The 18,057-nt window shown below is 35.1% G+C and overlaps 1 long non-coding RNA gene across 1 annotated transcript in view; it reads left to right on the forward strand.

The window, feature by feature from the left end:
- The window catches only part of LOC140529593 (uncharacterized), a 63,394-nt gene extending 45,557 nt beyond the window's left edge, over positions 1-17,837 (forward strand). Inside the window, exon 4 of the long non-coding RNA XR_011975607.1 lies at positions 17,720-17,837. This is a non-coding gene — a long non-coding RNA (uncharacterized lncRNA). The remainder of the gene's footprint in view (positions 1-17,719) is intronic.
- Positions 17,838-18,057: the final 220 nt, after the last annotated feature.

The raw sequence follows: 18,057 nt of genomic DNA on the forward strand, positions 1-18,057 counted from the left end.
TCTGTTCATGAGTCTCTCCAAGAAGAGAATCTGGAGCCTCATGTCTTCTGGATTTTATAATCTCCAGAAACTCATTATTCTGCAAGATGAAATCAATTTTGAAACTCACATCTCCTCAGGACTTATTGCCTTCAGGGTCTTTCCCTCCCTCTGGCTGAATAGGATAGAGGGCATACATCAGGTAACTCCTTCTTTAATCTCCTATTTCAGAAGTCCACCCAAAGAATGTCTCTTATTTTCCACCCAAATGATCTCCTATATTTCATGCTCTATAGAAACTCATTATTCTGCAAGATGAATTCAACTTCTATGTAGGAGAGAGTGTCCTACATTTGTGAAGTCAAATGAGAAGAAAGAAAAAACAACTTGATTATCATAATTAGCATAGTGTTTTCATCTTCATTTATTGTTAATAGCAGTACTACTCTTTAGCTGGATAGCTAAAATATCAAAATGTTGGGTTAATGAGCAAATATTTGTTATTCTATAGAAATTCTATTTGCTAAAGTTCAGCAGCTGAAAGTTGTGTAATAGTTTTAGTTTTATTTTTAATTATGCAGGTATTAACTTCACACAAAATAATGTCAACATGACTCACTTTAAGTAAATTAAAATTTAAAAAAAATTCTCTCAAATAAGCACTGTCATGGAACTGTGAGTACAAATTTGGTCCACAATTAAGACATCAATATATTCTACATACCTAAAGATGAAACACAGTATATTTGGATATTAGTGAGCAGATTTGTTTGTTTCCCTGCTGTGCCTCAACATGTGCTTCAATAGCCTGTTACTCTTGTCACTAGTTTCCTTATGAAATGGTGATGAGGCCCCACAGTTAATAAGTGAGCAAGAGAAGAAGCGGCTCATAGAATTACATGTGTATCTCAAATCAGATGGGACCTAACAGGCCCTGCAAGGAATTGGAGATTAAAGAGAAGATAACTGGGAGATATAACTAGTTATGATCCTAATTATAAAATCATACAATTTTAGAGCTTCAAGTGACTAGATCATTGAATCATACTGAAGCTCAAATTAACAAGTCATTTTAGAATTTGCATAGTACTTTTCCATGTAATAACCCTCCCAGTTAGGTAAATAATAGGAATATTATTATGCCAAAATGACTGAGAAAAGCTGAGAAAGCTGAGGTTTAGAGAAAAGTGATTTGTCCAAAGCAAGCACAGAATCACAAGCTCATTGTTGTTTAGTCTCTTTAGTCATGTTTGACCCTTTCCAATCTCATTTGGGGATTTCTTTGAAAAGATACTGGAATAGTTTTTCCATTTCTTTTTTTTATATTAATTATTTAATTTTATTTATTTTCAGTGTTCTACAATAACTACCCTATAATTTAGATTATGATTTTCCCCTCCCTCCCCTTTCTTTCCTCCTCCCTCCCCAAGACAGCATACAATTTTTGTATAGGTTCTACACATACATTCCTATTAAGTACACTTTCACTATAGTCATGCTGTGTTAAAGAATTAAAATGAGTGGGAGAAATCATCTAACAAACCAAAATGCAATACCCCCACACACTCTCACAAAAAATAATCTGCTACATTCTGCAATTGAATTTCATAGTTCTTTCTCTGGATGTGGAAGGCATTTTGCCTTAGAAGACCACTGGGAATTTTTTTTTAAGTCCTTGCATTGCAAAGAAGTTCCAGTTCTACCAGAAAACACTCTCGCACACTGTGGTCTTTTCTGTGCAAAAAGTTCTCCAGGTTCTGCTCCTTTCACTCAGCATCAGATAATATAAGTCTTTCCACACCTCTCTGAAGTCTTCCTGTTCATTATTTCTTATAGTACAAGAGTATTCCATTACATTCATATAACATAATTTTTTCAGCCATTCCCCAATTGATGGACATCCCCTTTATTTCCAGTTTTTGGTCACCACAATGAGTGCTGCTATAAATATTTTTATACATCTGGGACCCTTTCCCATTTTTATGAACTCTTAGGGATACAGCTCTAGAAGCAATATTGCTGGGTCAAAGGGTATGCACATTTTGGTAGCCCTTTGGGCATAGTTCCAAATTTCTCTCCAGAATGGTTGGATCAGTTCACAGCTCCACAAACAGTGTATTAGAGTCCCAACTCTTCCACAACTTTGCCAACATTTATCATCTTCCTGTTCTGTCATGTTTGCCAATCTGAGAGGTATGATGTGGTACCTCAGAGCTGAATTTCTTCCTCTGAAAATTTTCATATCCTTTGACCATTTATCAATTGGGGAATGACTTGTATTTTTGTACATTTGACTCAGTTCTCGATATATTCTAGAAATGAGGCCTTTATCACTGACATTAGCTGTAAAAATTTTTTCCCAATTTTCTACATCCTTCCAAATTTTGGTTGCATTGGGTTTGGTTGTGCAAAAACTTTTCAGTTTAATGTAATCAAAATTATCCATCTTGTACTTTATAATGCTTTATATCTCTTCTTGAGTCAAAAATTCTTCCCTTCTCCATAAATCTGATGAATACACTATTCCTTGCTTCTCCAGTTTGTCAATGGTATCAATTTTATACGTAGATCATGTACCCATTTGGATTTTAGTCTTGTGTATGGTGTCAGGCATTGGTCTATGCCTAGTTTCTGCCACACTTTTATTCAGTTTTCCCAGCAATTTTTGTCAAACAGTGAGTTTTTATCCCAGAAGCTGGGGGCCTTGGGTATCAAACAGTAGATTGCTGTATTCAGTGTCTACTGTGTCTTGAGTATCTAGCGTATTCTACTTGTTTACCCTTCTGTTTCTTAGACAGTACCAAGTGGTTTTGAAAATTGCTGCTTTATAATACAATTTGAGATCTGGTAGTGCTACACCACCTTCCGTAGCATTTCTTTTCATTAGTCCCCTTGATATTCTGGACCTTGTGTTCTTCCAGATGAATTTTGATACTATTTTTCCAGCTCTAGAAAGTAATTATCTGATAGTTCAATTGGTATGGCACTAAATAAGTAAATTAATTTAGGTAGAATTGTCATTTTTATTATATTATCTTGGCCTACCCACGAGCAACTGATGTTTTTCCTCTTACTTAGATCTGACTTTTTTTGTGTGAAAAGTGTCTTGTAGTTGTGTTCATATAGTCCCAGGGTTTGTTTTGGCAAGTGAACTCCCAAATAATGTATAGTGTCTACCCTAGGTTAAAAGGGATTATCTTTCTGTCTCTTGCTGTTGGGCTTTGTTACTAATATGTAGATACACAGAAGATTTCTGTGGGTTTATTTTGTAACCTCCAACTTTGCCAAAATTGTTTATTATTTCAAGAATTTTTGTACTTGATTCTCTGGAACTTTCTAAGTATATCATCATATCATCTGCAAAGAGTGATAACTTAGTTTCTTCTTTGCCTATTCTAATTCCTTCAGTTTCTTTATCTTGTCTAATTGCTATTGCTAACATTTCTAGTACCACATTGAATAATAGTGGTGATAATGGACATTCTTGTTTCACCCCTAATCTTACTGGAAATGCACCTATCTTATCGCCATTGCATATAATGCCTGTAGAAGGTTTTAGATACATACTGATTATTATATTGTGGAAAGTTCCCCTTATTTCCGTGCTTTCCAGTGTTTTTATAGGAGTGGGTGTTGTATTTTGTCAAAAGCTTTTTCTGCATCTATTGACATAATCATATGGTTTCTGTTAGTTTTGTTGTTGATATGATTGATAATGCTAATAGTTTTCCTCATATTGAACCAGGTCGGCATTCCTGGTATGAATTCTACCTGATCATAATGTATTATTCTTGTGATAAGTTGCTGTATTTTTTTTTTTTTGCTAAAAATCTTATTTAAAATTTTCGCATCTATATTCTTTAGAGAAATTGGTCTATAATTTTCTTTCTCTGTTTTGGCTCTTTCTGGTTTAGGTATGAAAACCATATTTGCATCATAAAAAGAATTTCAAAGAACTCTTTCTTTCCCAATTTTCAAAAATAGTCTATATAGTATTGGACTTTACTGTTCCTTAAATGTTTGATAGAATTCATTTGTAAATCCATCTGGCCCCGGAGACTTTTTCCTAGGGAGTTCATTGATGCCTAGTTCAATTTCTTTTTTCTGAGATGTGGTTGTTTAAGTATTCAACTTCCTCTTCTGTTAATCTGAGCAATTTGGATTTTTTAAAATACTCATCGATCTCATTTAGATTGTCGAATTTCTGGGCACAAAGTTGGGCAAAGTAATTTCTAATTATTGCCTTAATTTCCTCCTCATTGGAGTTGCATTCACTCCTTTCATTTTTGATTTTAGTAATTTGATTTTCTTCTTTCTTTTTTTAAATCAGATTGACCAAAAATTTATCAATTTTATTAGTTTTTTCATAAAATCAACTATTGGTTTTATTTGTGAATTCAGTAATTTTCTTAATTTCAATTTCATTACTCTTTCCTTTGGTTTTCAATATTTCTAATTTGATATTTACTTGGGGATTTTCAATTTGTTCTTTTTCTAGATTTTTCAGCTGCATGCCCAAGTCATTGATCTCCTCTTTCTCTATTTTATTCATGTAGGCACTCAAAGATATAAAATTTCCCCTAAGAACTGCAGTATCCCATAAGATTTTCTAGGTTGTATCATTATTGTCATTCTCTTGAATGAAATTGTTGATTATTTCTATGATTTCTTCTTTAACCCACTCCTTCTTTAAGATTAGATTATTTAGTTTTCAAATAATTTTTGGTTTATCTTTCCATGGCCTTTTATTACATATAATTTTTATTGCATTATGATCTTAGAAGGATACATTGACTATCTCTGCCTTTCTGCCCAAAATTGTGAGGTCTTTATGCCCTAAGACATAGTCAATTTTTGTATATGTGCCATGTACTGCTGAGAAAAAAGTACATTCCTTTCTATTCCCAATCAGTTTTCTCCAGAGATACATCATAACTACTTTATCCAGAGTTTTATTTACCTCTTTAACCTCTTTCTTGTTTATTTTGAGGTTAAATTTATCAAGTTCAGAGAAGGGGAGGTTGAGGTCCCCTACTAGTATAGTTTTGCTGTCTGTTTCTTCCTTCAACTCCCCCAACCTGTCCTCTAATAATCTGGATGCTATACCACTTGGAGTATGCATTTTTAGTAATGATATTGCTTCATTTTCTATGGTGCCTTTTAGAAGGATATAGTTTCCTTCCTTATCTCTTTTGATTAGATCTATTTCTGCTTTTGCTTTGTTTCAGATTAGGATTGCTACCCCTGCTTTTCTAACATCAGCTGAGGCACAATATATTCTGATCCAGCCTTTTACCTTTATCCTGTGTGTTTCCCACCATTCCAAATGTTTTTCTTGCAAACAACATATTGTTGGATTGTAGCTTTTAATCCATTCTGCTATCTGTCTCCATTTTATGGGACAGTTCATTCCATTCACATTCACAGTTATGATTACAATTTGTGTCTTCTCCTCCATCCTCTTTCCCATCGTTTGTGCTTTTAGTTCTTCTCTCTCCCTTCCCCTCCTCAATAGAATTTTTACTTTTTGCCACCACCACCTGCAGGCTTCCCTTACTTCTTTCAGCCCCATTCCCTTTTACTCCCCTTTACCCTTACTACTTCTTCCCTCCCTTTTAACTTCCCCTCCCCTTTCTTCCTCCTTCCCCTCCTACCGCCTATAGAACTAGTTAGATTTGTATTTTAAATTAGGTTTATTATTCCCTCCTTGAACGAAATCAAGTGAGAGTACCTCTCATACAACGCTCATCTCTCTCCCCATGTTCCCTCTACTATAATTTTGTACTTCTTCCTGTGATGCAATTTACCATTTTCTGCTTCCTTCTTTTCACATCTCCTGATACAATCCCTTTGCACATTTAAATCATATTTTTAACATGACATCATTTACTTTATACCTGTTCCCTCTATGTATATCCTTTTAATATTTCATAATAAATGTACAATTCTCAAGATTAACAAGCATCATCTTCCCTTATAGGGTGGTAAACAGTTTGCCCAAATTGAGTAACAAGTTTTTCTTTCCCCCTGTTTACCTTTTTATGCCTCTCTTCTGAACTGTATTTGAAAATTGAATTTTCTATTGATTTCTGGCCTTTTTGTCAGGAAGGTCTGGAAATAACGAATTTCGTTGAATGACCACCTCCTTGCCTGAAATGTTATGCTGAACTTTGCTGAGTAGTTGATCCTTGGTTGTAGTCCCAGCTCCTTTGCCTCACAGAATATCGTATTCCAGTTTCTTCAATCTCTTAATGTAGAAGCTGAAAGGTCCTGTGTGATCCTGACTGTTGCTCCTCGATATTTGAATGCTTTCTTTCTGACTGCCTATAGTATTTTCTCCTTCACTTGATAGTTCTGGAATTTGGCAACAATATTTCTTGGGATTTTTAGTTTGGGATCCCTTTCAGGAGGTGTGTGATGGATTCTTTCCATGACTATTTTGCCCTGTGGATATAGCACTTCTGGGCAATTTTCCTTGATGATTTCTTGGAAGATATTTTCCAAACTCGTTTTTTCATCATGGTTTTCTGGTAGGCCAATAATTCTCAGATTTTCTCTCCTGGATCTGTTTTCCAGGTGAGTTGTTTTTTTTGTTTGTTTGTTTGTTTTTTTCCAATTAGATATTTTACATTTTCTTCTATCTTTTCATTCTTTAGATTTTGTTTGACTGATTCTTGATGTCTCATAGAGTCATTACTTTCTACTTGCCCAATTCTAATTTTTATCAAATTGTTTTCTTCAGTTAACTTTTGCATTTCCTTTTCCATCTGTCCAATTATCCCTTTTAAGGAAATATTTTCTCCAATTAGTTTTTGTACTTCCTTTTCCATTTGTCCAATTTTTCCAGTTAGGTTTTGTGTTTCCTTTTCCATTTGTCCAATTTTCCCAGTTACGTTTTGTGCTTCCTTTTCCATTTGTTCAGTTTTCTTTTTTAAAGAGATGTTCTCATCAGGGAATTTTTTTTTCATACTTTTCAAATCATTAGCCAGTTTTTCTTCCATTTCCTTCTTCATCTGTTCCAGTAGAGCTGTTTGTGCATGCGAGTAGTTTATGGTCCCTTCTCAAGTTTCAGATGGGAGTACAGTCTCAGTACTGACCTCTTTGCTATTTATATTTTGGTCCTTGTCTCCATAGAAATATTCTATGGTTTTTCACCCTTGCTTTGCTTTTTTTTGCTCATGATGGCAATTTGTGGTGTGATTTCTGGTTCTTTCAGTTAAAAGGTGCAAAACTTGTTGTCGAGCTGACTAGTGTAAAAAAGCTAAGGGCAGATGCTTTTTTATCTTTTTGTTTTGTGTTTCCCCGATCAGCCCTGGGGCTAGCTAGTTAAGTGTGGGGGAGGGTTGGTCTGGTCACAGGAAATCTCCTCAGCTGAGCTGAGGCAAAGGCATGCTCAGGGGTTGATGATCCCAGCTGCCCTATTGTCTTCTGTTTCCCTTGGAGTGCTCAGGCAATCCTGAGTCCTAGTGCAAGTTTTCACCTCCCCTGGAGCTCCTCTCCTAGTGTTGAGCTATGCCTGTGTCCTAGTGTGAGTTTCCAATGCCCTGGAGCCCAACTCCTTCCAGTTTGCCTGTACCACAGTAACAGGAATTCCCCCTTAGTTATTTTCTTAGCCTCAGGTGTTATCAGACTGTTTGCTCCTTCACTGTGCCCACTGATCCAGGATTTTTCTGGGGAAATGTTTTATGGTTCTTTCGAGGTCAACAAAGGGAGAGGAGAGAGCATTTACTGATCACTGTGGCATGTTAGCTCCCAGATGTTAAAGTAGGTGACTTATGGACGTTTAATCTGCGGACTGAAAGTCTCAGGAGCTGCTGTGGGTGATATCTGGGGCTCAGCATCTGTCACTGGCTTGGCTCTGCTGGTCTCTCACCATGGGCTGCTGCTCCGCTGTTCTGTCTGCTGCTCAGTCCTCCTCAGGGCTTTCCTGATCTGCTGCACTGTGCTGTGTGCTGTGGGCTCACCCCCATGGAACACATCCTTTCTGTCGACCTTCCAATCTGTCCCGGGCTGTGAATCTGCCACAGTCTGTCTCCTATTGGATTCTGCACCTCCAAAATTTGGTCAGATTCTCTTTTTAGAGGTTTCTGAAGGAGTTTGTCTAAGAGCTTAAGTGAGTTGTTACTCTCACTCCATGAATTTGACTCTGCCCCCCATTTTTCCATTTCTTTCTCCAGGTCATTTTAAAGATGAGGAAACTAAGGCAAACAGGGTTAAGTGACTTGGCTAGTGTAATACAGCTAATGAGTGTCTGAGGCAGGATTTGAACTCAGGGAGATGAATCTTCCTGACTCCCTGCCCATCATTCTGTCTGTGGTGCTGTCTAGGTGCCATAATCACAAAATATTGTAAATTATGAAAGCTGGGAAACCCCTCAAAAACCAAATAATCACTTTCTGAAAAAATAATAACCTTTATACATATTAAATAAGTGGCCATCTATCCTATGCTTGAAGATCTATAGTAAGGAGGAACTTTATACTTTCATAGGCACTTCATTCCATTGCTGAACAAGATCAATTGATTTGCCTTTTTTTTTTCACCTTCATAGACCTTTCTCAAGTAAGATATTTCCACTTGCTTGCTTTCACTCCTAAGTTCTTGGAGAGTCAAAGTGAGAATTTTTCTCCTTTCTAACAATAATAGATCTATAGCTAAGGGATTATGTTAACTGATTCTCAAGGTCTTATATGTGCAAGCCCCCTATGTTCTCTTACAGTAGTTAGTGATCCAGTGACACTGGATTCCTTGCTATTCCACAATTAAGACATTAATATATTTTGACTCTGGATAATTTTTTCTGACTTAAATCCTAAATAAAATCCCACTTTCTAGAGGAAAACTTTCTCACCCCTTCTTAACTCAAGGGCCTTCCCTCCATAGTCTCTTTTTATTCTACATATAAGTTGTTTGTATATATGTTTGCTTGTCTTCCCCATTAGATTTTGAGCAACTTGATGGTAGAGATTTTCTTTTGCCTATTTTTCTTTATCCATCTCTTAGAACAATGCTTGGAACATAGTAAGTTAATAAATGTTTATTAACTGACACTCAGAAGGTTTCATCTGAGAGGTCTGATTTTGTCTGATTGTAAAATCATTTCAGAATTCTGGATCTTCATCTTATGAGATATTTTTGTTAAGAAAAGGCCCCTTGTATAACCTCTACTTGCCTATGATGATTTATCAACATTCTACAGCTCTAGCTTTAGAGTGGTCTCTAGAGTGTTTTACAATCCAACACAATGATCCAACACAATATCTATAATGTGCAAGGCAAAGGCAGCTGTGTCATAATGATTTTCTTACAGCATGACTCTGATCATGTGACTTTCCTGTCCACTGAACTGTAGTGGCTCCCTATTACCTCTAAGATCATATATAAAATTCTCTACTCTACATCTCTAACCTGATGATATATACTTCTACTTGATACACAATACAGACAAGGCAAACCCAGCTTGTATACTGTTCCATCCCTGTGCCTTTGCATCACTATGCCTTTGCACTGTCTCTTCTTTATATCTGGAGTATAACCCTCTTCACTTCTGCCTTCTTTACTTCAAGTCTCAGCTCATCTTTCCTTATCCCCTAGCCTGCTAGTGCCTCCTTCCCTAATGATCTCATTTCTATTTTTCTGTCTCTCTGTTTACGTACATGCTATCTTCTCTGGCTAAATTGCCTTTCTTTCAATCCCCAGGATTTTGTACAATGCCTGGCACATAGCACATATCACTTAATATATGCTTGTTTACTTGTTGGTTACTTGATGATATTTTTAACTCTTTAAGGTAAGGGAATCTTTCAATTTTGCTTCCTATTTACAGATGTTAAAACACTGCCTTCCCTTTGCTTTATTATCTCTAATAACAATTCTCTAGTTCAAAACATGAAGTTTGGCAAGAGATTTCATCCAATTGGAGTGAGAGTGGAATGTAGTCCAGCACAGGCCATGCCAATACGAGCCCTGTCCTGGCATGCCAGCAGCTGGTCTTGGTGTGTATGTGTGTGTGTGTGTGTGTGTCTGTGTCTGTGTGTCTGTGTGTCTCTGTCTGTGTGTGTGTGACTGAATCAGCAGTGACAGCTCCCAGAGTCATAGATAATAAGGGGGTTGGTCAATTAGTCAGAAGGAGATTATAGATTGCTACTAGACACAGGACTCTGCTGTATTACCCATACTAATTTTGAGTTATAGTTACAAAGTGAGGAGGAGTATTAACAGGAGCAAGGACCTTGGTCACAGTTCTAAACTGGAAAAGAGAGTTTGTGGTCACTCAGAGCACAGGCTAGGATAGCAGAAAATATATCTCTCTTTATATTGTGTGTTTGTGTTTGTCTTTCGTTGCTGAAGAAGACCATGCCACCAGAGAAACAATGATATGACTTGCATTTGACTTTTGTTTTGAGTGAGGGAGGGCTGTGGAGGTCACCATCTTCACTTCTCCTCCAGAGCCATCTGAATCCAGTGACCAGATATTTATCAGCATGACTGGAGATGACCCCAGATGAGACAACTGAGGTTTAGTGATTTGCTCAATGTCATACAGCTAATGAGTGTCAAGTGTCTACTACCTTGGAAGAACAGAAACTTACAAACCCCCAGAGCTAGCACTGAAAACAGTAGCCTGAAAAACTTTACACTTGGTCCCTTCTACCACATGAGCAGAGCGTAACTTTAATATGAAGTTAAAATTCCAGAAATATGCTTGAGAAAAAGCAAAGAGCAACAACAAAAGGACCTGACTATCGGAAGTTACAGTGGTGCCTGGACAAATCCAAACACATTAAGAAGAAGACAACAGAGTCAAAAGAGCTGTATCTAAAGCCTCAAAGAAAAATGTAAATTGGTCTCAGGTCCCCCAAAATATTCCTAGGAAAGCTCAAAAAGGATTTGAAAAATCAGATAAGGGAAGTAGAGGAAAAATTGGGAAAAGAAATGAGAGTGATGTGAGAAAATTATGAAAAAAAAGTTAAAAAGCTTGGTAAAGAAAGCAGTTCATCCCCCCCCCCCCAAAAAAAAACAACACTAAAGGAAATAACAACTTAAAAACAGGATAGGCCAAATGGTAAAATAGGCATAAAAATCTACTAAAGAGAACTCCTTAAAAAGAAAAACTGACCAAATGGAAAAGGAAAATACAAAAGCTCACTGAAAAAATAATTCCTTAAAAATCAGAATTAGACTAGCAGAAGAAAAGATTCCATGAGACATCAAGAAATAATAAAACAAAATCAAAAGAATGAAAAAAAGAAAATGTGAAATATCTCATTGGAAAATAACTGACCTGGAAAACATATATTAAGGGAAGAGAGGGAAGGGAAAGAAAGGGAATGGAAACAAAGGAAAAGGAAAGGAAGGAAAGGGAAGGGTATAGAAATTTAAGAATTATTACACTACTTGAAAGCCAAGATTAAAAAAAAAAGACCCTAGGCATCATAAGAGTTTATCAAGGAAAACTGCCCTTATATCTTAGAACCAGGGAGTAAAATAGAAATTGAAAATACCGATTCCCTCCTAAAAGAGATTCCCAAATGAAAAATCCAAAGAATCATATAGCCAAATTCCACAGCTCCCAGATCACAGAGAAAACATTGCAAGTACTAGAGAGAAACAATTCAAATATTATAGAGACACAATCAATATAATAAGTTTCTACATTAAGGGAACATAGGGCTTGGAATATGATATTCCAAAGGGCTAAAGAGCTAGGATTTCAAAGCAAGATCACTTACCCAGAAAAAAAAAAAATCTATTCATTCCTTCAGGGGAAAAATGAATATTTAGTGAAGTAGAAGACTTTCAAGGAGTTCCGATGAAAAGACAAAACTTAAATGAAAATATGACTTTCAATACAAGACTCAAGAGAAGTATGAAAAGGTAAACATGAAAGAGAAATCATTAGGGATTCAATACGGTTAAACTGTTTACATTCCTACATGAGAGGATGATGCTTATAACTCCTAAGAATTTTGTCATTATTCGGTAGTTGGAAGACATATACATTAACAGAAGAACTGGATGTGAGTTGACTGTGATTGGATGACATCTAAAAAATAAAATTAATGGGTGAGAAAGGGGGATGCATTGGGAGAACTGGGAAGGGGCAAATTATCTCACATAAGAGTTGCAAAAGAGCTTTTACAGTGGAGGAGACATTCAACACTTGAACCTTAGTCTCAATGGAATTGGCTCAAAGAGGGAATAACATACCCACTCAGTTGGGTATAGAAATTTATCTTACCCTACAAGGAAAAAGGAGGGGAAAAGGTATGAGAAGGGGAAGGCTGATAGAAGGGAGGGCAAATTGAAGGAGGGCAGTGGTAAAAACTCTTAAGGAGGGGCAGGCTGAAAGAAGAGAGAAAAGGATAAATGGGGAAAATAGAATGGAAGAAAGTACATTATTAATCATAACTGTGAAAAAATATTACAGCAGGTTTCTCTGATAAAAGTCAGAGCCAAATGTCCAGTAGAGCCAAATTCATTAGAGCAAGTCTTTCATTAAAAATGGTTAAAGGATTTGAACAGGCAGTTTCCTTTTTTCTATTTTGAATGAATGAATGAATGAATGAATTTTTAGTTTTCAACATTCAGCTTTATAAGATGTTGAGTTCTAAGTTCCCCCTCTTTTTATTGTCTTGCGCCTCCCCAAGACGACATGCAATCCAATATAGCCTATACATGTACAAGCATATTATGCTATTTCCACGTTAGTCATGTTGTAAAAGAAGAATCCAAACAAAAGGGAAAAATCATGTGAAAGAAAAATTAAAAAAAGAGCATATAGTATGCTTCAATCTGCATTAAGACTCCAAGTTCTTTCTCTGGAGGTAGATATCATTTTCCATCCTGAGTCTTTTGGAATTGTCTTAGATCATTGCATTGCTGAGAAGAGCTAAGTCTGTCAAAGTTGGTATTAACACAATTTTGCTGTTACTGTGTATAGGGTTCTCCTGGTTCTGCTCACTGCACTCAGCATCATGAATAGGCAGTTTTCAGATGAAGAAATCAAAGCTACCTGTAGTCATATGGGGGAAAAATGCTCTAAATCAGTATTGATTAGAGAAATGCAAATTAAAATAAATGATATACCACATCACACCTATCAGATTGGCTTATATGACAGAAAGGAAGTTAACAAATATTGGAGGGAATGTGGGAATATTGGGACACTAAAGCATCGTAAGACTTGTGAACTGATCCAGTCATTCTTGAGAGAGATTTGGAACTATACTAAAGGGGCTATGAAATTGTGTATTACCTTTAACCCAACAATGCCACTACTAGGTCTATGTCCCTAAAGGCATAGATAGGGAAGGAAAAATGTAGGAGAGAAAGAAAAAAAAAGGAAGGAAGAAAGGAAAAGAAGGAAGGAAGGAAAGGACCTATATGCACCAAAATTTTATAGCAGCTTTTTTGCTGATGGCAAAGAATTGGAAATTTAGGGGATACCCATCAAGTGGGGAATGACTGGTGGGATAAGAAATGATGAACAGAAAGCTTTCAGAAAAACCTGGACTTACATGACCTGATGCAAAATGAAGTGAACAGAATCAGAACAATAAATATCAGAACAGCAACTATGAATGATTTGACTATTCTCAGCAATAAAATAATCCAAGACAATTTGGAAGGACTTAATGAAAAATGCTATCATCTTCACAGAAAGAACTGATGGAGTGTCTGAATGCAGATAGAACATCTTTCTTAAAACTTTATCTCATTTCATTTTGTTCAGTGTTTTCTTTCACAAAATGACTAATGTGGAAATATGTTTTTCATGACTGCACATGCGTAAACTCTATTAAATTGCTTGCCTCCTCAGTGAGAGAGTAGGAGAGGGAGAGAATTTGGAATTCATTTTTTTAAAATGAATGTTAAAAGTTGTTTTACATGTAATTAGAAGAAATAAAAATATTTTCTTGAAAGACCAAGCTATAAACATGAAATAAAGCTTAAATTTAGAAAGATCTCCTCTAAAGAGGTCCAGAAATGATTTTTAATTAGTGAATTTTAAGGGAATTAAAGATAATGGTCATGGAAAAAGATCATTAACTTTCAAACCACTCTGTGATCCATATTTCTAGTCTGGTTTTGTTAACTGATTAAGATTGTTTCTCTAGAGAAAAGATTCTGGTTTAGTAATGATTCTTTATTTTTTATGTTTAAACTTGGAAGTACATTAAAATCTTGTAAGCTTTTAAATCCCCAAACAATAAGAGTTTATCATTTGAATTTTATAATTAGTATTCAGAGTCTTCAGAGGATTTTTATTCTTTTTCATAAAGAGTTTGAATATATAATCCATGCAAAATCAATTCATTAGTATGAATAAAAATTTTTTAAATGAACTTGAAAAGATATCTGTTTTGACTTTTAATTTTTGACTGTTTAAAACTGTAAATAGTGGTTTTTTTTGCCATATGTAATTGGTATAAAATGGAATATCTCATCTCAAAATAAAAAACAATTTTCATTTGCAATGTAACACATAGCCCTTTATGTGCAAAATGAGCCCTAGAAATGCTGCGTAAAGGAGATGTTTTAGGATTCTCTGGGTGGTTTGGAAAGATTTGATTTGGCAGGAACTAAAGCCATAAAAAGGCATTTTTATTGGGAAGAAATAGCATATTTTTTCTATAAAAGCTGTTCAGTATACCAATTTGATTTACTTATATTTCTTGTATCTGTGTGGGAAGACATTAGCAAGATAGATTTTACCTTCTTTGAAGTACAGTTACTGGTAGTGAAAAAGCATATAACTACCCCTTATCTTGGAAAAATTAGGAAGGGACTTTTTAAGGCAACTTAGATATCATAAAACAGAATTTTCTTGCTAAAATTGAGATGCCAAGTTTCATCAGAAAAGGTATTGGAGACTCTCTGTTATATTTTGTTAGCTGGTCATAGACACATTCTTTTAAACATTTATTATTTATATTTACAGGCATTTATTCTCTTCACTTGCAACTGCCTACAGCCATTGAACAATATTTTTTAAAAAGAGCAATTAAAAAAAGAAAAAAAAAAGAAAACCAACACACATAACAAATATGTTTAATCCAGCAAAACAAATTCCCACATTGGCTATCTCTAAAATGACTCATTTTGCATTTTAAATGCATAATATCTCTGAGGTGGATGTTGCTTTTCATTCTCAGTACTCTAGACTTATGTTTTGTCAATGCCCTGGTGAAAATTCATAGAGACATTTATAAATTACTTCATCTGATGTGAAGCTGAAGAGAGGAAAAAAATCAGCACGTCAAAATTTAACCTCTATGATGTTTAAGAAACAAATACTTTAAGCAAATAAATGAATTAATGAATAGACAAATAAGTGAATGATAAATAGATAAATGAATAAATGAATAAATACATATGCAATAAATAAGTTAATTCTTTCTGGACCTTGACTCCCCATAGACACTTTGATTATTGTTTTGTTTTTTTTTTTTACTTGTCCAGAGGTGGAGAAGGAAAAGCTATGGCCTACCACTCCCAGAAATGATTTAACAAATTATATCGTGAGAATTTTCCCAGACTGTTTAGCTATATTTGTGTAAAATGTCAGAAAAACTAAAAAGCTGGTAGCTAAACAAAGATACTTTTTTTGGAATTCTTATAGTTTTCTGAGGAAGTGAATGGTAGAGAGGAAGAGGAAAAAGAGAAGGGAGAGAATGAGAGAAGGAAGGGGAGGGAAGAAAAATCAGATCAAGATATTTCAGCAGACAGAGAGATAGAGAAACTGCTTATCTGTAACAATTCTATCTTAATCCCATTTTTCTTCCCTGGAATTTTCTGGAAAATATTATTGTTTACAAAATCATGATAAGTATCCAAAGACCAAACAGGTTTCTTACAAAATTAACTTATTCTTGCAATTCTCCTATTTTTTCCTTCAATTTTCAATCAGGTTATTTCCTGAATTCTGTAATCTTTCTGTAGCAAGGTAAAAAAACCAATGATACAACCTAAAATTCTCTTTTCTAAAACTGTAATAACATCCTCATTGTAAATACTGTGTTTCATTATCATGTCTTGAAATCTTATAAAGCCAAGAATTATAAACACAGACTTGTCTGGTATAAAATGATCTTTATAGGGATTTCCAGGTTGCGATTGTCTGATGAGTCAATTTATACAGGCACTGGCTGACAGGTGAAAATTGTGTAGCATATTAAAGCAGTCTGAAACATGTAACTTGGGTGAATGAAAGTATTTTTTTAAAGCTAGGAAATGTTATGAAAGAAGCCATTTTCTTGGCTGTAATGTTACTGTCTTTTTTTTTTAAATCTATTTTTAACATATGGGGAGGATAAAAGGATAAAAAGTTCCATGGAACTGTTGACTTTTCTTCTGTCATTCATCAATTAGATCGAACTTGACAAGGAAGGAAAATAAGGAAGATTTTTTTCCTTGCTCCCTTTCCCCATCTCTCACTTATTCCTTCTTTCTTCTTTTATTTCTGTCTTCTTCCTCAATTCCTCTTTAGGCATTTACAAAAACATTGACTGCTAAAAACAGAATTGGCCTGCTACCAAAGTTGTCTAAAATGCTGGGAAGATATGCATTCTTTTTAAAAATTAAAAATGTTGATTTTTAAATTAAAAATGACACTGTTCTTAGAGAAATATATGCAATGACAGATTTTCAGATTCTTAGCTAAGTCACAAGTATACTCTGAAGATTGATTTGTTAGGTGTAAATTGTAAGAACATATAGAGAAAGAGAAGTGGCACTTGGTTATTGCTTGAAATATATGTGCTGTAGGTTTGGAGGAAGGAGTCTTAGAACAGTTAATTCTAGAGAGAGCTCATTCTTGTCCAGAAGGAACCCTTATATCATTGTAGATGAACTGATCATCATAATAATACTCAATTTATAAAGGTCAATTCTCACAACCACCCTAAGAAGCAGGACATAATTTAAATATTTTTATGCTAATTTTCCAGATGAGAAAATGGAGACTTCTGGAGTTGGGTGACTTTTCACAATGTTACACAGAGTATACTTGATTCTGGGTGCTGACATAGTCCTTCTGATTCCAAAAATCTGCCTTCTTTCCATCCCATGGAACATATTTTTACTATGCTGAGTTGCTATTCTTATTCTGCTTAATGCATCTTGCAACAGTTTGTTGGGATCTGTCTGATTAGGTAGCAAGGGCGAAGAGTTAGCCCGGATCAAAATTCTACTTATTATATAAACTATTGAACTTTTTTTTTCTGTTTTATCATGTCATTTGCATTTTATTATCCTAGTTGGAGACTCAGCCACATGAAAGTGAATCCAGGACAAGTGAGGTGCTACTGCATTGTTTTAATTTTCCTACATCATCCTTGGTGTAAAGGGAAGAGAAGAACATAGAGAATATTTCTGAAGATTCCAATATATTACCTCTCCATACATTACTTGATTTTAGCCATGATTAATATTTCCAAATATCATTGACAATTATTCTAAATATATTAGTTGTCGTTCTTGTCTTTCTGCTTTCTCATTGTTTTTCTTCTCCCCTCAGTGGTTTTCCTTTTTTCCTAGTAGGTTCTACATTGTATCTTGTTAATACAGATTATAGGATCTATAGAAGTTCCTTTATATGATGCAACTGGATTAATTTATTAACATACTGAATTTCATATTTTTAAAAGGTATTTGCCATTGTCATGAAAGATGTCCTGTGCAGAATCCAAATAGCAGAAATATTCTGATTCAGGGTATGTTTTTGGTGTTTTTCCAGATATTCTTGTTCATAGAGTGGATCAAAAGTCTGAAAAGAGAAAGACTGCTTTCAAGGAGTGGAATAATATAGATTCATTGGATGGTTGAACTTTGAAGCAAGTGAATAAAGAACAGTATATTTATATAACTGCCACTCTAGTTTACGTACTCAACATGCCTTCCCTGAATTATTCTAATATCTTTCTGACAACACTTTTTTCCTACCCTTTCTCCAGTTCTTTCTTCATTCATGGAGGTGATACAGACATACACAATCATCTGCTAGTACAAGATCTTGAGAAAGAGTTCTGATAATTTCACTTACCTGCCTTCAAATTTTCTTTGTTTCCTGAGTTC

Source organism: Notamacropus eugenii, chromosome 2 (genome assembly GCF_028372415.1).
Source record: "Notamacropus eugenii isolate mMacEug1 chromosome 2, mMacEug1.pri_v2, whole genome shotgun sequence".
NCBI lineage: Eukaryota > Metazoa > Chordata > Mammalia > Diprotodontia > Macropodidae > Notamacropus > Notamacropus eugenii.